Source organism: Lithobates pipiens, unplaced genomic scaffold, assembly GCF_037356315.1.
Source record: "Lithobates pipiens isolate NorthernLeopardFrog02 unplaced genomic scaffold, aLitPip1_a1.2 Scaffold_1, whole genome shotgun sequence".
NCBI lineage: Eukaryota > Metazoa > Chordata > Amphibia > Anura > Ranidae > Lithobates > Lithobates pipiens.
The window spans coordinates 188,465,784-188,487,310 of record NW_027507685.1 but is presented as its reverse complement, the minus strand read 5'-3'; the positions used below and the strand labels follow the sequence as shown (position 1 = coordinate 188,487,310).

Here is a 21,527-nt window from a genome sequence, read left to right as displayed (position 1 = left end):
AAGTTGAAACTGACTAGGGTATATTACACAGCCAAGGTTCATTATAATTGCTGGTAAAATTCAAATAACTGTGCTTGCTGTCTTAAGTCTACACTAAAATTTAAAGTAGAACGCCAGTCAAATACTAATTATGCCTAAACCTGCTGCCACCCATGTTATCTCTTGTACTTAGTTTTCTCTTGTGCTACAGAAAGGTCAAAAATAATAGACTGACATCCAGCGGTTTGTACATTTCTCTTTATTAAACTCAATAAAAAAAATAAAAATCATTGCAACAGGAAAAAAAGCAGTTTGACCTGGCTCATCATTTTAGGCCCAAGCCATTACAATGGGGGGGGTACATAAGATGAAATATCAAAATACAGACTAGACTATAAATACGTATGATTTATTGGTGATTTAGTATGCATTTCTAAATACAAGCTATTTGATGGACTGAGTAGGACAAAGCTTGTGTCATTAATCGAATAAACAAAATTCTCCAAAAACCCTATATATATATTTTTTTTTGCATGGCACAATCCTTATTTCCATCGCCATGCTCTTTAGCTGCAAATAAAGTGAGTCCAGGAATAAAAAAATAAAAAAAAAAGTTAAAATAAATTTGATGCTTGGTGTACATGCTAAAGAACCTGTGAAGAGTCAGGTTAGTTTGATTTTATTGCACAAGAAACATTGGGGGTTATTTACAAAAGGCAAATCCACTTTGCATAGCACATGCACCTGGAAGAGCAGTCGCTCTAAATCCAAGGGGTAGATATGAAATGAGGGGAAGCTCTGCTGTTTTTATTATCCAATCGTGCAAGCTAAAATACTGTGTTTCTTTTTCTTTGTTTTGTTTTTATTTCTCCTCAGATTTACAGCGACTTTACTTCCAAGTGCACTTTCAGTGCAAAGTGGAATTTCCTTTAGTAAATAACCCCCATAGTATGTCTCTTCAATAAAAAGCCTTTTTAGTTTCACTTTAACTGCTCCTTTTGCCTAGGGCAGCAGTCTCCAAACAAAGGGCCATTTTTGTTCTTCAGACTTCAGAGGGGGGGGGGGGCAGACTGGCCAGTTGGAATAGAAAATGCCCCAAGATTGGTGATGGACAGTGGGAGTAAATAAAATTGCATAGCACTTGTGGTCAGTAGGAGGAGAAGAAATGGTGCCCTATTGGTGGTGTCAGTGGGAGGTATAGTAGCCCATCATTTGTATAAGTGGGAGGAAGAGTGCCCCATTGTTGGTGTCCTTGGAAAGAATAATGACCCTTTGTTGGTGTCATTGGAAGAAATAGTGCCCCATCGCTGGTGTCAGTGGGAGGAATGATTCCTCATTTCTGGTGTCAGTGGGAAGAATAGAGCCAAAAGGGCCAAATAAATGCAAGCAACGGCCTGCAGTTTGGATCTAAGCTGATATACTTTTTTTTTTTATTTTTTATTCAAAATATCTTCCATTGGTGACACTAGTTCTGGTGACCACCAGGACTTCCAGTTGTCTCTATGGGACAGGAGAGAGAGAAGTAGTAGTCCTGGTATATATCTACAGTTGACAGGCAGAGGTGGGTTCATTGATGGGGATAACCAATCCACTCAAGGTCTATGCTGCTCCCAGCTTACAGGTTTAAATAATATTCATCCTCATAAAAAATGAACAGCAATCATTGCTCAGTATATCTGTACATTATTTATAAAAAAAAATGTAAACAGGTCATATCACTCACATTTCCAAGTGCCTATGAATTGGAATTAAACTTTCCGGCAGTTTGAATAAGAAACTTCCTGATGACACAATTTTACTTGTGAAATGCATAGAGGCTGCTGGGACACACAAAACGTCACGTCCGGGTAAAACGATAGCGAGGCTTGGGACGCACGCCGGGAGAGGAGAGACACAGTGATACCCTCATACATCTAAACCCATTCCAACTGCCTGGGGGTGGGTAGGATGAGTAGTGGGGCATTTTTTACCTTAATGCAGAGAATGATCAGAACAGTGAGTTACCCTATACCTAATATAATAATAATAAGTGCTGGTTCACAGAAAATGTGGTGTGGAAGCACTGGCTCTCCCACACAATGTGGGTGCATTTGCGGCTACCAAATCACACCTACCATACTCTTTGCATGAAAAACGGGCACGCTCGGACACACCAATAAGGTGTCATCGTGCCCACAGTGTCTCTAACTAGCTTCTTTTTTTTTTTTTTTCTAGGAACTTTAAAACCCAACTCTGGGTAAAATCTTTTTAAATGTCCCCAGGAAGGGGGCAAAAAAAATAAAAGTAGCTCCAGTGATAATACTCACCTCTTCACCATGGCTGCCCCCTGCAATACCTATTTTCCTCCACTACATGTCTTCATTTGTCATTCATGCAGGAAGAAAACAAAGTTGTACCAAATACTTACTGAAATTTTCTTTTCCTGATGCCAACCCATGGCAACATACAATCACATGTACAGTATGCTGCCATTTTTGGGCCCAGAAAAGATATTGTGCGTGGAGGACATTATGCACAACCTTGAAGCCATCGACTCGCAATGTAATGATGCAGAGAATAGTGCTGATGTCATCACCGAGGATCATCCTCTGCTAAGAAATCTGGGATCCGGTGTCTCATGCGAAAAGACTTAAAGCATCTGCAAAAAATAAATAGATAATAAGCAAATAAATTCAGAGGGAACAAGATGGGAGAATTGAGATTTGGAGAGTGAAGCCCAGAAACAGGCTTTACCAAAGGCAAAAAGAGGGAAAAAAAATACTCCTTTTAGAATATCACCCAAATGTCCCTTCTCTTGATCTCTGCCTCTTCCAAATCTACAAATTCTTTTGATCCAACTGCTGTGCCCATCAAATGCAGACTCACCTGTGCCTGAATTATACACAACGTGGATCTCCCGCTGTGTCATGGAGCTTGGGTCTGCAATGTGTAACTCCTAGACTTGTGGCGGCTCCTGTGATAGGCGGAACACTGATCCAATGCCGGGAAATTGAACCAGTGTTTTCCATCTATCGCAGGAGGCGGGACTTTTTTTTTTTTTTACAGTGGCCGGGCCGCCAAACGTAGTGTGTAAGGTACACAAAAGGAGGAGGGAGGGAGGGAGGGGAGGACTCTGCACCTGAGCCTCCCAAAATCAGCCCTGGGCACCACAGTGCAAAGCGGCCCCAGGGCAGGAGGCTTACCAGGAAATTTCCCAGTAAGCCAGTCTGGCGCTGCTGCTAAGAATTCCTGCTGTGGAAAAAGCACAGAAATGCCGTTCCCATGCGTTCCTGCAGGACTCGAGCCCTGTTTGCATGGATTATTTGTGGAAAATAAGGTTGTGGTTAGAAGTCACTTTAAAGAGGAAGTAAACCCCACTTTGTTCCCCTGCAAAGTAAAAGTATAATGCATACTAGCCCATTATTTGGCACTTACCTGCAAGCGAAGCCCGCGTTGTCCCCGCTGGTGGTCGTATCAATCTTCAACCCTCTTCCTTCCGGGGCTGTGGACTCCGGCTCTGTGACTGGCCGGGGCCACGTAACGTCACTCCACGTACATGCGTGCGGGAGCCTTCAGTCACGGCACCTGCGAGTGAAGAAACAGCTCAAAGTTTCTTCATGGCGCAGTGTACAGCAAATATCTCCTAAACGGCGCACGTTTAGGAGATATTTCCACTACCTATAGGTAAGACTTAAGTAAAAGTGAAAATCTGAGGTTTACAACCACCTTGTTGTTAGGAGGTTAAAGGGGTTGCAAACCCTCATGTTTTTTCACCTTAATGCATCCTATGCATTAAAGTGAAAAAACTCCCGGCAGTGACCGGCCCCCCAGCCTCCCCGTTTTACTCAACTGAGCCCTGAAACTTGACCCGCCGGGGACGCTTTGTCTCTCTGCCGGGGGTTCTCGGGTCTTGATTGGATAGATTGATCGCAGCTGTCAATCAAATCCAATGTTGCGGGTGGCGGGGCCATACATTGGGCAGCTATGGACGCCGAATGCTGGACTTGGGAGCGCACCCGCAAGGTAACGCCCTCGGGGAACACTTGCCCTAGGGGGTTATCTGATGCGGGAGACCCTGGAAGAGCAGGATCTGGGTCACTCTGTGCAAAACTGAGCTGCACAGTGGAGGTAGATATGTTTGTTATTTAGAAAAAACAAGAACGAACCCTTGCAATTGCTTTAAGCACGTTTTCATCCGGAGGAGGGAGTTTCCTCTCCCTATATTACAGTGCGTTTCCCTTTCAATAGCACACAATTCATTGTTGAATATCCAGCTTTGGAGACATGCATCGCTCCAGCTTTGTATTTCTGTATTTCACTTTGTGTTTATTCTTAGCATAACATCATTATACCAGTATATATATATCTTACATTCCCGGATTCACTTGCTGCTAAGGCTACTGTTACTGATGTGTATTTGGACTAACAAATAGATAGATTACCCGTGTATGCTATATTCCCATTACATTCCCATTTCTGGCCGACTATGTTTTTAGCATACCAAAGCATATCCCTCTGTAGTGTGTACTTGTCTCAATTACAAACACTAAGCTCACGTACACACGGTCGGAGATTTTGCCAACCAAATCCGTCGGATTTTGCCCGTCGGATTTAGTCCGACGGATTGTGTCCGAAACTGTTGCATACACACGGTCGGGCCAAGTTGGCGAAAAATACGATCTTTCAGAACGTGATGACGTAATTTCGTTACGATGGGACTACATTCAGGCTAATAGCCAATAGTTTTGATGTAGGAATTTGATCTGAGCATGCGTGGCACTTGGTCCGATGAAAATGCTCTACACATGATCGGATTAGGTCCGTCCGGCCCAGTTGGTCGGGAAATATTTCCAACATGTTGGAAAATTGGGTCGGACGGAGATTCGGACGGAATCAGTCCGATGCATACCACACACAGTCGGATTATCTGACGACACAATCCGATAAGACTCATTCCGACAGATTCTCCGACCGTGTGTACAAGGGCTAAGAGGGAAATTTACCAAAACTGGTGCACACAGAATGTGCTGGTGCAGCTGTGCATAGTAACCAATCAGCTTCCAGGATTTAGCCCTCATTCACATTGAAGCGATTTGTCTTGTCAAATCGCATTGGCAAGTCGCAACCTATTGCTGGCAATGGCACCATTCCAATCGGTTGCAACGCCAACTTTGCGGCACCGCACCGATTTACAAAAGTAGTTCCTGCACTACTTTTGCCGATTTCAGGTGCGACTTGCATAGACATCTGTGCATGAAGTCGCACAGATGTCTTTCAAGTCGCAGCCTTGAAATCGTGTGATTTCAGATGAAGTTGCGCTACTTCAAAGCTGTGTTCAGTGTGAATGAGGGCTCATTGTCAAAGCATAATTGAACAAGCGTTAGAAGCGGATTGGTTATTATGCACAGCTGTACCAGATTATGCGTGCTCCAGTTTTAGTAAATCTCCGCCTAAGTCCGCTGCTTTGTTCCTCTGCTACCCGTATCAGCATGAATCACTTCTGTCTAGTTTGGTCTGACACCAAGAGGAAAAAAAGGTGACAGGGGAGGGACCTCCAGCAGATTCACAGCCTTAGCTCTGTTCCTATGTGCTGTGTGGAGGGAGGGGTGTGTCTCTTGCCTCCAATCAGCTCTCAGAGCTCTCCTCACTGAGCTCTGCAGATTGTAATTTCAGTTTTCCACCACCTTTTTTCTTAAAGCAGTTGTATACTCTTTTTTTCACTTTTACTTACAGGTAAGCCTATAATAAGGCTTACCTGTAGGTAAAAAAAATATCTCCTAAACCTGTATGTTTTAGGAGATATTCCCGGGCAATGAGCCGCTGATTGCAGCAGCGTATGCGCACAGGGGATTCTCGGCTGAAAGTCCGGCAGACGCCGGACCCTGCTGGAAAGAAATCTCCCACGTGCGGGAGTGACGATATCGCCACTCCGGCCACTCACAGCGCCGGAACCGCGATATTCGGAACACAAGCCGAGGGAACATGTCAGCTCCCTCTGCGTGTATTTGGCGAGATGTCGGGGCCTCGTTCTAAGGTAGGTATTTCATAATGAGCTAGTATGCGGTGCATACTAGCTCATTGTGCCTTTTCCCTTGCAGGTATGAAAAAAAATTAAAAATGTTACTCCCGCTTTAAACTCTCAGACAAGCTTATAAATTCAGCGCTTTGATTGGATGTAGAGAAGAGATCGCAGCAGATAAACAGGTAAAACGTATGTAGGAGGGTTTGTTTAATCTCTGTTTATCACCTAAGGATAGTCCCTTTACTGGGTATATGTAAGGGTTTACAACCACTTTAAGGACCATAAATTGCAATCCCCACACAGTTACTAATCACCCCCTAGGGACACACTTAATCCTTTGATTGCCCCTGGTGTTAACCCCTTCCCTGCCAGTGTCATTAGTACAGTAACAGTGCATTTTTTTAGCACTGATCACTCTAAAAAAAGTCACTGGTTCCCAACAAAGTGACAAAAGTGTCAGTTAGGTGTCCAATTTGTCTGCCACAATGTCGCAGTTCCCCTAAAAAATGCTGATTGCGCCATTACTAGTAAAAAAAATGTAAATAAATAAATATTCCATACAAATTTTGCATCATTTGTAGATGCTATAACTTTTGCGCAAACAAATCAATATACGCTTAATCAGATTTTTTTTTTAATCAAAAATATGTAGCTGAATACATATTGGCCTAAATTTATGAAATGATTTTTAATTTTTTTTTTATTTTGTATATTTTATAGCAGAAAGTAACAAATATTGTTTTTTTTCCCCCAAAATTGTCGGGCTTTTTTGTTTACAGAGCAAAAACTAAAAACCGCAGAGGTGATCAAATACCACCAAAAGAAAGTTCAATTGTCAGTTAAAGCAACGCAGTGCCATATCGCTAAAAATGGCCTGGTAAGGAAGGTGGTAAAACCTTCCAGGACTGAAGTGGCGAATCTAGCCATCTTTCGACCATCCCTGAAAACTCTTTAATCACCTCAATACTGGGCACTTACACCCCCTTCCTTTCCAGGCCATTTTTCAGCTTTCAGCGCTCTCACACTTTGAATGACAATTGCGCAGTCTTGCTACACTGTGACCATGTGAAATTGTTATCATTTTCCTTATGCAACTAGAGATTTCTTTTGATGGTATTTAAAGAGGAAGTAAACCCTTCCAAACAACTTGGACCTATAGGTAAGCCTAGATTAAGGCTTACCTGTAGGTCCAAGCAATATCTCCTAAACCTATATGGTTTAGGAGATATTTGCCCGAAAATGGGCACCGCTGTCTACGGCGCATGCGCCGTAGACAGCGGCGCGCAGGCGCACTAAATGCGGCAAATCCAAGAATGGATTTGCCAAATTTGTCGACTCCCGTGCGCATGCGCGGGAGTGACGTCATCGCGGCTTCGCCGTATGACAGCGGCGGAGCTGCGAGGCGCGACTCCCGTGCGCATGCGCGGGAGTGACGTCATCGCGGTTGCGCCGCTGTCATTGGTCGGAGCTGCGAGACGCCACCAGCAAGATGGACGCGGCGAACTACAGGGATCAGCGGCGACTTCGCTGGCTCCTGTGTCAGGTAAGTGACACATAATGAGCTACTATGCGATGCATAGTAGTCCATTATGCTTTACCTTTGCAGGGAAAAAAAGAGGAAGTAAACCCATCAGGGTTTACTTCCTCTTTAATCACTCCTGGGTTTTTTATTTTTTCCTAAAAAAAAAAATAAGACCAAAAATCTTGAAAAAAAAAAAAAAAGATCAAAAATCTTGAAAAAAAATAAGCTAAGCTTTTTCTTAGTTTCTGTCAGTAAATTTTGTAAATAAGTTATTTTTCTCCTTCACTCCTGGGCACTGATGAGGTGGCACATATGGGCACTGATGAGGTGGCACTGACAAGGAGGCACAAATATGCCACACTTATAGGTGGTACTGATGAGCGCTGATAGGCAGCACTGATAGGTGGCACTGGTGGGCACTGATAGGTGGCACTGGTGGGCACGGATAGGTGGCATTGATGGGCAGCAGTGATAGTCAGCACTGACTGGCATCACTAATGGCCACTGATTGCTCGCACTTGTGGGCACTGATAGGCAATCATAGCTGGCACTGGTGGGCACTTAATTGTAACCAGGGCACTGATCAGTGACCTGATTACATACCTAGCTGTCCCCTGTGAGGAGATGCCGCTGATCGGCTCTCCTCTCCTCACACTCTGTCAGTGTGAGGCAAGGAGCACCAATTACCGGCATCTGTGTTTACATGTGACCGGCTGTGATTGGACACAGCTGATAATATATCACGGCTCTTTACACAGATCAGGGTCATGCCATGTCCTAGCCCCCGGTGGAGCGTGAGAGTGATCGTTCTGGGAGGCTGTCATATGGCATCCACCCAGAATAAGGCAAGCCGCACCGACTAGCCATCATTTCACAGTGGGCAGCGGCAAGTGGTTAAAGAAGCCTATCCTGCTTCTAACTAAAACACTGTGTTTTTACTTTATCCATCAGCTCATCCCCAGCACTTATTATTACTTTTTGTATTACTTGACCCTCCCTCTTATGCCCTGTACACACGGTCGGACTTTCCGACGGAAAATGTGCGATCGGATCTTGTTGTTGGAAAATCCGATCGTGTGTGGGCTCCATCTGGCTTTTTCCGTCGGAATTTCTGAAACACAAAGTTTGAGAGCTGGATCTAAAAGTTTCCGACAACAAAATCCGATCGTTTAAATTCAGATCGTGTGTAGACAGTAGCCACGCATGCTCAGAATAAATTACGAGACGAAAGCTATTGGCTACTGCCCTCTTTATAGTCCCGTCGTATGTGTTCTACGTCACCATGTTCTGAACGATTGGATTTTCCAACAACTTTGTGCGACCATGTGTATGCAAGACAAGTTTGGGCCAAAATCCGTTGGAAAAAATCCGATGGATTTTGTTGTCGGAATGTCCGACCCTGTGTATGGGGCATTCGATTTTAAGCGTTAATGAGCAGGACCCTCTGATTCCCCTGTACTAAATTGTATTGTAACTGTAATGTCTGCATTCATTTTGTACAGTGCTGCGCAGTGGCGGACCGCCCATTAGGGGTGCCGGGCTCCGCCCCCTCTCTCCACACCACCCCCCTAAATGCAATAGCATGAATCTTTCCACGCCCGCCACGGCCATCCCCCTATTCATGCGTCCGGCCCCTTTCAGGGCACCGGGCACATGAATTACAGCAGCCAGAGTTTTTATTTTTTTTAAGCATGTGATTAGAACCATAGGCTTCAAAATAGGGTGGTATCAGTTCGCAGAGGATGCGCTCCAATCCCACACAGGTGTGTTGCAACAGCGAATGAATATTCACGGTTGCAACATTTATCCTGCTCCCAGCCAATCGGGAAGCGTCAGGTGAGCGTATTGGATACCTAGCACTGGGAGGAGCAGAGTGGAGATGCACCGAGGAAGCTGCTCCAGGAGAGGACGCCGAAGCAGCTTTCCCAAGCCTGTCACGATTAAGGACAGGGACGACCATGCTAGAAGATGGGCGCATCAGCTCTGACCGCTGCTCTCCCCGCCCACACCCAGGGTAAGGACTGACCGGCTGCAGGTATTAGTGCCGTGCTGCGTGGGGGGGGGGGGGTTGCCGCCCCCCTAGAGTTGCCACTTCATCCCTTTAAACACGAACACATATAAATTACACAGGTTCTGTGGCCGATTAAGGTGGTAATTAAGCTCACTTAGTTCCTTATCTGCATTTAACCACTTCCGGACCTCCCACTGTCATTTTACGTCGGCTGTTTGAAGAGGAATAACGTTGTTATGGCAGCAGCTAGCTGCCATAACCCCAATATCCTCTTCTTCAGTGAGTGGTTCGGTTTAAGATAAAAGTGGTCTCTGCAGCGCATTCACCGCAAAATGACATTTATCGGCAGCGGAAGAGGGCCCCCCCTCCCAACGCTCTCAGGTGCCCTCCGCCGCTTACCGGAGCCGTCGGCAGCGGCGGAGGGGATCAGATCTTCACCCTTGCTGGGCATGGAGACAAGTGAATGGAAGATGGCCCCCACCCGTCTCCATAATAATGCAGGGCAGAAGCGACGTCAAACAATTTATTTATTTTTTATTGCATTTTAGTGTAAATATGAGGAGATTTTAGGTCTTTTTGACCCCAGATCTCATATTTAAGAGGTCCTGTCATGATTTTTTTTATTATTACAAGGGATGTTTACCTTCCTTGTAATAAATAAAAGTGACAAAAAAAAAGTGTAAAAATAAATGGTAAAATAAATAAGAAAAAAATAAAAAATTTTTTTAAACGCGCCCGTGTGCAGAAGCGAATGCATATGTGAGTAGCACCCACATATAAAAACGTTGTTCAAACCACACATGTGAGGTATCGCCATGATCGGTATAGTGAGAGCAATAATTCTAGCTCTAGAACTCCTGCATAACTTAAAACATGCAACCTGTAGAATTTTTAAAACGTCGCCTTTGGAGATTTAAAAGTTTGTCGCAATTCCATGAGCGTAATTTTGAAGCCCGACATGTTGGATATCAATTTACTTGGTGTAACACTATCTTTCATAATATAAAAAAAAAAATCAATAACTTTACCGGTGTCTTATTTTTTTATTCAAAAAAGTGTATTTTTTTAAAAAAGTGAGCTTGTAAAATCGCTGCTCAAATACAGTGTGACAGAAAGTCACACTGTATTTGAGCATTTTATTCTCTAGGGTGTTAGAAAAGAAAAATGTATAATGTTTGGTATTTTCTAGCAAAAAAAAAAATTTTTACTTAAAAAACAACAAATCTCAGAAAGAGGCTCAGTCCTTAAGTGGTTAATTAGCCTCAGAACCTGTGTAATTCATATGTGTTCGTGTTTAAAGGGATGAGGTGGCAACTCTACACCCCCCACCCAAAAAGAAAATCTCCACTAGCCACCACTGGTGCTGAGCAAACTATATAAATAAATCCTGTATTATAATAATAATAAAAATAATAATAATTTAGCAGCCATTTTTAACCAGGGTTACACCAACCCCCAGCGTTCCTCCAGCAGTTGCTAGGGGTTCCCTGAGCTATGACTGAATGTCCTCCTCCCATCGGATGGTGCCTGGAATAGTTTCAGGGGTCAACACTGCTTGAGCAAAGCCAACAGCATAACAGCAGTGACTTTTTTTTTTCCGCTTTCCATAACGGGGGCCTTCTTCCCACTCACCACCAATGTAAGGGCTGTTTTTGCATTGACTTCTGATGAATTGCTTTTAGTAAGGATTTGCCAAGACCTGGAAATCATTGTAGGGGTATAAAGTTTCAGAAAGGCTGGATTAGAGGTAGAACCCACCCTTTTTTAAGGGAAGTTTTACGTGTGTGTAAAAGTGCAGGGAAGGGGTTAACATTTACTGAGACTTTGAAGGTCAAGAATCATGACGTTAGTTGAGACTTGGAGTCCAAAATTAGACTTCCTTCCAGGACATCGTTCACCTGTGCAATGCCAATTCTGGCAGCGTAATATATGTTTACTATACGAGGCTGAAACAGGAGGTTGTACCAAAATGGATGTAAATAAGAGTAGTTACAAAAATAGAATTCGGAGCAAAAAAACAAAAAAAAAACCCCACTAAATTCATGTTAAAACCAGCATTTCTCAGGGATCCTACAGGCATGATACGAAAATCGGAAGTAAAATTTCATCCGACAAACGATCTGCCGATTTTCGGATGGTTAGTATGGTGCTTGCGACAGCCGATTGCGGTTTTTCGTCCGACCAAAGCTGGATGTGCAGACTATAAATTTTTTGTCGTACATGGACTATACGTAGGGTTGCCACCTCATCCCTTTAAACCTGAACACATATGAATTACACTGGTTCTGAGGCTAATTTAATGCAGATAAGGCACTAAGTGAGTTTAATTACCACCTTAATCAGCCACAGAACCTGTGTAATTATTATGTGTTTGGGTTTAAAGGGATGAGGTGGCAACCCTAACTCTACATCAGATTTTCGTACAATTAGTGCTGTTTTCATATGAAAAAAATCGTAAGAGCAAGACTACGCATGCTCAGAAACAAAAGAATACATAAAAAACAATACATGCAAAACAATTCAATTCAACACATGCCGTCACTTCTGAAGTTGAATTTGATTGTACAATAATTTTCGTATGGTGAGTAACCTCTTCACTAGAATAGCAAGCAACAAAAAACGGTTGAACGGTCTTCCGAAAATCTGATCATGTGTACAAACGAGGCTTAAGGCTGAGTACACACAGGCACTGTATATAGGACACATCCAGCTCCTCTCCTCCATTTGCTAGGTGGAAGCAATGGAAGTGAAGGCAGACTGCAATATCTAATGCAGTCATTCTCATCCAGGCTTCCATGGAACCCTGGTGTTACTCCAGAAGTTGCTAAGGGCCGGTTCACACAGCGAGGCGCGGCGAGGCGTCTCCGACTTACCTCGCCGCGACCTGCGGGGACCTCAGCGGCGACTTGCAGAGGACTTCTGTATAGAAGTCAATGCAAGTCGCCCCCGAAGTCGCCCAGAAGTAGTACAGGAACCTTTTTTCTGAGTCGGAGCGACTCGAGTCGCTCCTCTCAGAACGGTTCCATTGTACAGAACGGGGGCGACTTGCGGGAGCGAGGCGAGGCGAGCCGTGTCGCCTCGCATCGCCTCGCTGTGTGAACCGGCCCTAAGGGTTCATTAAGCTGTGGCTGATGAACTACCTATCTGATGGTGCCTACAGAGTTGAAGGTTCAGCACAACTTTGCAAAGCCAGCAGCATGACTCCAAAAATGTTGTATTAGATGCCGTTAAGGGTGGCATTCTGAGCACCACTTTAAGGGGGACATTCTTATGATTGGCCACCAATATAAGGGGCATTGTTCTATTGAGTCCTGATGAATTGGTTTGAGTAAGGGTTCCTCAAGAATTGAAACTTATTTTTGGGGTTCCTCTAGGGTTAAAAGGTTGAGAAAGCCCGATCTAATGCAATATAATTCCTTTATTGAGCCTCACCAGTCTTGATTCTAGTTGATTGCAGAGGAAGCCAGGAATAAACCATGAAGACTCCTTTGTGGCATTTCTTTGTATGAATTCTATGGCAATGTACATTGAGATCTCTGAGACCACAGTCAGTTCAGCTTCACTCAGTTTAGTATAGTAAGCCATTCTCATCTATGATGGCTTGTCCCTTTTGTGCTTTCCCTTTATATGTGAACCCTCACTTTGTAATGAGGGGAAATCTCTCTAATTAAGCCCTCGTTTACATTGAACACAGCTACAGCCCTGGTTCACAATGGAGTGATTTGGCATGCAATTTGACATGTAAAATCGTATGCCAAATCGGCTGCAATTGCTGGTAATGGCACAGTCCAAATTGGTGCGACACCGCATTTGCGGCGCCGCACCTAGAGTTTGACCTTAATTTTGTAAAGTGCTGCGCAGTGGCGGACCGGCCATTAGGGGTGCCGGGCTCTGCCACCTCTCTCCACACCAGCCCCCTATATGCAATAGCATGAATCTATCCATGCCCGCCATGGCCATCCCCTATTCATGCGTCCGGCCCCTTTCAGGGCACCAGGCACATGAATTACAGCGGCCAGGGATTTTTTTTTTTTTTTAAGCATCTAATTAGAACCATAGGCTTCAAAATAGGGTGGTCTCGAGTCGCAGAGGATGCACTCAAATCCTGTTGCAACACTGATCCTCCTCCCAGCCAATCGGGAAGCAGGTATGAAACCTGTTTGCCGATTGGCCAAAACGTCAGGCGATCCTATTGGTTTCGGGGAAGCTGCTCCAGGAGAGGACGCCGAAGCAGCTTTCCCAAGCCTGCCACGCTTAAGCAGAGGGGCGACCGTGCTAGAAGATGGCCGCATCAGCTCTGACCGCTGCTCTCACTGCCCGCACCCAGGGTAAGAACTGACCGGCTGCAGGTGTTAGTGCTGTGCTGCGTGGGGGAGGGTTTCCGCCCCCCTAGAATTGCCACTTCCCTAGAGTTGCCACTTCATCTGAAATCTGAAATCATTCCTGCCGTCAGTGTGAACTTGGGCTCAAAGCCACATTGTCGGGTCAGAGTTGAAAGACGTCTGTGTGGCTTCATGTACAGATGTCTATTGAAGTCGCACCCAAAAATGGGCAAGAGTAGTGCAGGAATTACTTTTGCAAATCGGGGTGGCACCGCAAAGTCGGCGTTGTATTGATTGGAACGGTGCCATTGCCAGCAATACGCTGCGACTTGTCATGCAATTTGACCTGTGAAATCACATGGCAAATCGCTTCAATGGGCGGAGCCCAGAAAGCATTAAAAAAATAAAAAGCTAAATATTTGTAACCATTCAACCAGTGGCTAACTTCTCTTTGAATTACCAGCATGGGCTAGGGTTGCCATCTCATCCCTTTAAACACGAACATATATGAATTACACAGGTTCAAAGGCTAATTTAATGCAGATGAGGCACCAAGTGAGTTTAATTACCACATTAATCAGACACAGAACCTGTGTAATTATTATGTGTTCGGGTTTAAAGGGATGAGGTGGTAACCCTAGTATGGACCTGTTTGATTAGTTAAGTGACACCATATAAAGCTGGCAATACACTAATCAAAATGTGGCCAGTACAGTAGGGAGCAGCTGAAATTTGATCAATGTCTGACTGTACCCGCTCAACACAAGTTGATCGTTTGAAAAATGTTTCTCATCGAGAAAAAAAATTCTGGATCGGCGGCTGCAGCCACTGATCGGTGTATTCCGACAGCAGCAGGTCCCATTCTCAGAACACAATGGAGGAGATGTACTAAAACCGGAGCACTCAGAATCTGGTGCAACTGTGTATAGTAACCAATCAGCTTCTAACTTCACCTTGTTCAACTAAAGCTGGCCATACATTATACGATTTTCTTGTTCAATTTCTTTTAGATTTACTTTTCACTATGTAGTGCAAGGACCTGCCCGATTGCATGCAAATGGAAAGTGTTTAGGTGTGACCTCATATTATATGGTTTTGGTAACTCTAAAGGAAAGTTGTACAAGGAAATTGTATAATGTATGGCCAGCTTTAGCTTTGGCAATAAAACCTGAAGGCTGATTGGTTTCTATGCAGAGCTGCACCAGATTTCGCTCTCTCAAGTTTCAGTAAATAACCCCCAATGTCCTGCCGGGAATGAGGGATTCCTCCTTCCACCCTGTTTGTGTGGATGGAGCAATCTATTCATTTTTTTTATTTCATTCAGCCCACTTTAATATAATATAAATTGCAGCTCAGCGACTAATTTTAGCCAGTTGTATGTTTTTATGTGGCTCTGATTTCTAATGGGAATCCTGATGTAAGGGAGACTTTGATGGGGACTCCGATATAAGGGGGGACGCTGAAGTAAGAGGAAACTCAGATGTAAGGGAGAGACTCTGATGGACACTCTGATGTAAGGGAGGATTCTGATGTAAGAGGGAGCTGAGATATAAGGGGGAGACTTTGATAGAGACTCCAATGCAAGGGGGGACTCTACTGTAAGCGGGAACTCAGATGTAAGGGAGATTTTGATAGAGATTCTGATGGGCACTCTGATGTAGGGGGGATTCGTATGTAAGAGGAAGCTCAGATATAAAGGAGACTTTGAAGGAGACTCCGGTGTGGGGTGGGGGGGAGTCTGAAGTAAGAGGAAACTTGGATGTAAGGGAGACTCTGATGGGCATTCTGATGTAAGGGAGGATTCTGATGTAAGAGGGAGCTGAGATATAAGGGAGACTTTGATGGAGTCTCCGATGCAAGGGGGGACTCTGCTGTAAGAGGAAACTCAGATGTAAGGGAAAGACACTGATGGGCACTCTGATGGAAGGGAGGATTCTGATGTAAGAGGAAGCTCAGATATAAGGGAGATTTTGAAGGGGACTCTGGAGCAGGGGGGGGGGGGGGGCTCTGTTGTAAGAGGAAACTTGGATGAAAGAGAGACTCTGATAGGCACTCCAATGTAAGGGGGGACTCTGCTGTAAGTGGGAACTCCGGTGTAAGTGTGACTTTGATAGGGATTCTGATGGGCACTCTGATGTAGGGGGGACTTGTATGTAAGAAAAAGCTCAGATATAAAGGAGAGTCCGGTGCAGGGGGGGGGGGGAGTCTGATGTAAGAGAGAACTCAGATGTGAGGGAGACTTTGATGGGGACTCCAGTGTAAAGGGTGACTCAGATGAAGCCCCCATTCACATTGGGCCGATTTGACATGTTAAATTGCATGCCAAATCAGTGGCTATTGCCAGCAATGACATCGTCTGAATCGGGGCGACACTGCACCGATCCCCAAAAGTAGTTCCTGCACCACTTTGGGGACTCCAATGTAATAGGGGGGACACTGATGGGGACTCCGATGTAATAGGGGACACTGATGGGGACTCTGATGTAATAGGGGAGGGACACTGATGGGAACTCTGATGTAATAGGGGACACTGATGGGGACTCCGATGTATGAGGGGGCTCAGCTTTATTTGGAATGTCTTTGCTTTGTTTTAATGAAGGTTTTTTTCTGATTACACACATTGATTAAAAAAAAATAAACAATAAAATGTATTCATTTTTTTTTAAATTTGATTCATTCATTTATAAAAACTGATTTAATTATTCGGCCAAAAAATATTTGTAAACTCTCATAATTGAAAGTTTGAGGACCCCCTATTTAAATATAGACCTGTCATAAAGGTGTGATCTGTGGGGTATTTATACCTATGAACTGCTCTGGTATAATGGGATAACATTTGTTTTGATATGGATTCATTGCATTTGGGTGTTTGGGTGGTAAATGCTTATACAATTGCAAGAAGTAATTTAATAAAAAATGTTTGTTAAATACTTTTTGTTTAAAGTTTTTAGAAATACGTTTTCTAGACCTTGCTCATTCTATCCAATAAATTAGAAAAGTAACTAAAAAAAATAAATAAAAATAAACAAATAAAAAAAAAAAAAGCATAATATGTTTGTTCTAACTGATCATTTTTTTACATGCTGTCAATCCACTCGAATTAAAACACGCCTTCACACAATGTTAACAATCTGTGCTATGATTTCCCCTTTCTTAGGCCCATTGATTCTGAACTTTACAAGGCATTCCAACCAAATGAAGCCGACATCTGGGAATGCCAAAATCTTCCTTGCTCTTCCCTGCTCTGGAGAGACAAGTACAGCTGAACAAACTCAGTCGGGTGATTGCACACTTCCCATTGGACCACAGCCACTCGCCCTATTTAGCCCTCTTGAGTGCAGCAGCAAATTTAGCAACTGGAGCCCCATAAATCTCTTTTGTATTAGAATAGAAAATCCTAGCCGATTATACAGACTGATCCTGTAATGCTGGCACTACGAGGGGACAGGAACGAGCCCCAGGCCCATTCACTGGCTGGATGCTGTTCATATCTACAACTCGCTCTATAAACGATCTGATATATTACCCTTTTACTGCCAGAGACATTTTAGCATTTTTTTTTTTTTCACACGTGTTTCTGACAGCAGATACCATAGAGAATAAAATAGCGGGTGTTCCAATTGTTTAAGTCAAACAATATTAGCGCAATGGTTTTTGAAATGCAGAATTTCAGTAAAAAATACACAAGTTCCTTAAATTTACCTTTAGAGCCCTTTCACGCTTGGCCGGTAGCGGTAAAGCGATCTACCGCTGATATATCGGGGGGAGGCCAGGCATTTTTAGCCCCCTCGAAAGGGTCAGCAGCCGCCCGTGTCGTGCCGCTGCTGAAGCGCTTTGCAGGTGATTCGGCCAGCGCTGCCCATGCATTCCAATGGGCAGGAGCTGTGTACACACCGCTCACAAACCACCCCAAAGATGCTGCTTGCAGGACTTTTTCTAATGTCCTGCAAGCGCACCACCCCAGTGTGAAAGCTCTCAGGCTTTCAAACTGCGACTGCAGATTAGTCATTTTTCAGGCGCTTTACAGATGCTATTTTTAGCCCTAAAGCGTCTGAAAAACGCTCCAGTGTGAAAGGGGTCCTAGGCTCTATTCATACTTGTGTGACTTGTCATGCAACATTGGACGTCAAAGTTGCATGACAAGTTATTGCCCATGTTTTCCAATGATAACCATTCATATATGCGCAACTTCAAAGTAGTTCATATCCAACTTTGGTTCAACTTTCATACACCTTGAGATGTCTCAGACAGTCTAAACATGGGACTTCTTGATCTGGATGACAATGCCATGTGTGTTTGTGTGCTCCTAAATATGTTGAGCTATTGCTGTCAGAGGTAACAATGAATTAAGCTAGTTAGAAAACCTTCCTCAAATGTTATTGTGCCCCCTGATAGCCTGAGCTCACTCAACAGATCACTTTGCAGCAATCAGATCACTTAAGCCTGGTACACACTATGAATATTTCTATTCAATCCAACGGGGTGAACGGAAAAAAAAACCATCAGCTCCAGTCAGAAGCCAGATTACTAATGAAAAAAATTTGCTAGTTAAAAAGCAAAAACAAAAAAAACGGTGTGGGACCCCCCCCCAAATCCTACTCTGCCCCCAACCACGCCAAATCATCTTGTCCCCATGTTGATGGCAACAAGGGTCTCTTACCCACAACCCTGGCCAGTGGTTGTGGGGGTATGTGGACAGGGGGCTCATCGGAATCTGGAAGCCCCCCTTAATAAGTGGGCCCCCAGATCCCCCCACTATGTGAGTGAGTATGGGTGACATAGTACAAAAAAGAAATAAAAACACATAACTGGGTAGTAAATTGACCAGCTGAACAGTGGCTTCATCCGATTGGATTGGGTATTCTTGCAGGTGCAGGTGCCAAATGTCAGAATACAACAGGCAGCAGTGGATGGGGGATGAAAGAAAGAAAATGTTACAGCTTTATCCTGTAGAAATAACAAGTGGGAGGAAATCTCACCAAAGTGAGGGGAAATCCTCTTAGATGGTTGTCAAGTGTCACCATTTGAAGATTTCCCCTCTTTTTCCGCACTGCTGACAACATAAAATGTTGGACTTTCCCACATTTTCAGTTCATGTGACAATGATCTCCAAGAAACTGGGAGGGTAAATTTCCCTAACTAAGACACAGATAGCAATAAAAACTGACAAGGGTTCTAACCCCTTCTCTTTGCTCTCTAAACCCAAAAGAAAACATTTTTTGGCTAGAGAAACTGTACATACTAAAGATCTTCGCTCCCCCCCTCCTACTCACACCAACAGGCACACTTGAATCTTAGGGGGAAGTATGTGTACTTGAATAGCTACCACCAGCTGTTCCTCACTCATTAAGGATTGCAATGCTGGCATAATATTTAACCCATTGGGTCGCCTTTTTTCCAAGAAGAGCTTCCCCAAAGATCTCTACCAATGGTGCAAGAACTCTACAGTTAGCCTGATCATCCTCAAATCAAAGTGTGTATAAAAAATATGAACCAGGCTACAGACATAAAGGGCAGTCAGATATTTTCACTTGTTGTGAGATCTTTCCAACTCTAGTCATGAGCTTTCCACCTGTAGGTAGATCTTTCAACCTACAGATGGTGCAGGAACTCTACAGGTAGCTTGATCGTACTTGATCAAAGTGTGTATAAAATGTATGAACCAGGCCATAGACATGAAGGGCAGTCAGATCTTTCCACCAGTAGGTAGATCTTTCCACTTGAACTTAGATCTTCCCACTTGTAGGCATGATCTTTCCACTTGAACTTAGATCTTCCCACCTGTAGACAGATCCTTCCACCTCGACTATAGGTGTGGTCTTTCCCCCTGTAGTCAGATCTGTCCACTTGTAGTCAGATCTTTCCACTTGTAGTCAGATCTTTCCACCTATAAGCATGATACAGGTTTACATCAATACAGGTGGGAAATGTGTATCTGGACACTCCCCCCCCCCCCCCCGCACTAGTTTCAGGGAAAACATATATCAAATTAACATATACTAAACATGGGTGAACACGAGCTCACTCAAGATGGGCCAGCCAAGGATATCGGGGACAATCTAAAGGTTTCTACACTGGTTAAGCTATAATCAACTGAGCCAGGCTGGGAACATTTTAGGTTTATGCATCCCCATAAGATACCTATCTACCTACCTCAATGAACCAGTTGGCATATTGTGCACGTAACAGCAGTAGGATCATTAATGTTCCCTCATGCATGTTTTGCTTTTTTCTCTAGAGAAAGGGAAGGACAGCACCCTGTTGACAACCCCAATACCGACTATCTCAGGGAAAACCCAATAGCGACCAGCATGGAGATATCTATTCTGCCCAATTAACTCCCCGCCCAAGAAGGCATGGCCAAGAGGTGACAGGGCAGGCCTACAGACATAAAAACATTACCTGATCTGACCATAAATGGCCAGAATCTAATGTTGTACTGTAGGTACCTATAGATAACTTTTGTCCGATCTATGTTTGCCAACCATCAATCTACAGAGTAGGGATAATAGTCCATAATTCCATAATTCTTCTCCATTAGTTTTGTCAACTATTTTGAGTTAATGAGATATTTATCATTAGTGAGCATCAAACCTATAGCTGTCACCCAACCCCGCCTCTTGGTACATAACACACTTGTGCTTACCATGTGGTCTTTCCCATCTTGGGAGACAGGTCACTTGATTGATGGTCACTTACACCAGCTACCAGCTAGCATATCCCTTACTCAGAGCTTCTTCTTTGACATGCCGATAATGAGTAAAACAGAGACGCTTTTTTCCCTTGCTGGCCTCGCAGTATAAAAATAAGAGCTTTGAATGCTGACGCTGTAAACTTCTTGAGGTCCTGGTTTTGTAAAAAAAATAATAAGAATAATTAAATTAATTCAAGAAATGTTCCATCATGAGATCTGTCACTGAAATGTCTAAGGGACATTTGATAACTTCAGATTATGAGGTTCTAATCCATAATTAAACCGTAAAGAGGTGTCAGCTGTTCACACAACCATTTAATCACCTTGGAAGGGGGCTATCATCTCAAAAACCACATCCGTGTTAAGTATTAAGGTGGCGGTCTGATAGGACTTATTATAAATCCATAGTATTTTGCTTTACAGATAAAATATATAGATACAGGATTAACAACAACAACAAAAAAAAAGATAATACAAATAGAAAATTAAAGCTGTTGTTTCAGAATATTGAGTTTTAAACATTAAAAATGTATACTGGAATTGAAAGTTTTGAAAATAACATTTGGGACTTTGCGCCTCAATACATACTGGGCTTGATTTACTAAAAGCAAGTGCATTTGCTCCACAGCTTAGTAAATGATGTGAAGCTCTGTTGACTTCCATCATCCACTCATGTATAAGCAAAAATGCAGTTTTGTTTTTTATTTCTTGCGTGTCATTGGGTATTCTTTTCAAATTGAGGCTTTATCTCTAAACTCTGGAGCTTGCATCGTCTCCTTGTGCATGGAGCCCTTGCATTGTGCACCGTCTATTTGCCTTTAGTAAATCAACCCCAATGTTTCATATATAAGGTATTCTAACCACGCCTACCTTCATTAACACTACGTTCACACCTATGCACTTTTTTGCATGCAGTTTTTATGCATTTTGTGTTTTTTTTTCTCTTTAAAAAAATGTGAATACCTGTTTGCTAAGGAGTGGGGCCGGGAAGCTGACTG

At 43.6% G+C, this 21,527-nt stretch overlaps 2 long non-coding RNA genes across 2 annotated transcripts in view; both read right to left on the bottom strand.

The window, feature by feature from the left end:
* Positions 1 to 222: 222 nt before the first annotated feature.
* The window catches only part of LOC143980772 (uncharacterized), a 63,603-nt gene continuing 42,298 nt past the window's right edge, over positions 223 to 21,527 (bottom strand). Inside the window, exons 3-4 of the long non-coding RNA XR_013274288.1 lie at positions 20,482 to 20,681; positions 223 to 2,617 (exon numbers count right to left, since the gene is read on the bottom strand). This is a non-coding gene — a long non-coding RNA (uncharacterized LOC143980772). The remainder of the gene's footprint in view (positions 2,618 to 20,481; positions 20,682 to 21,527) is intronic.
* On the bottom strand, positions 10,584 to 20,474 carry LOC143980783 (uncharacterized). The gene is made up of 2 exons (XR_013274289.1): positions 19,989 to 20,474; positions 10,584 to 19,722 (listed from the first exon to the last, which is right to left on the bottom strand). It is a non-coding gene; the product is annotated as an uncharacterized LOC143980783 (long non-coding RNA).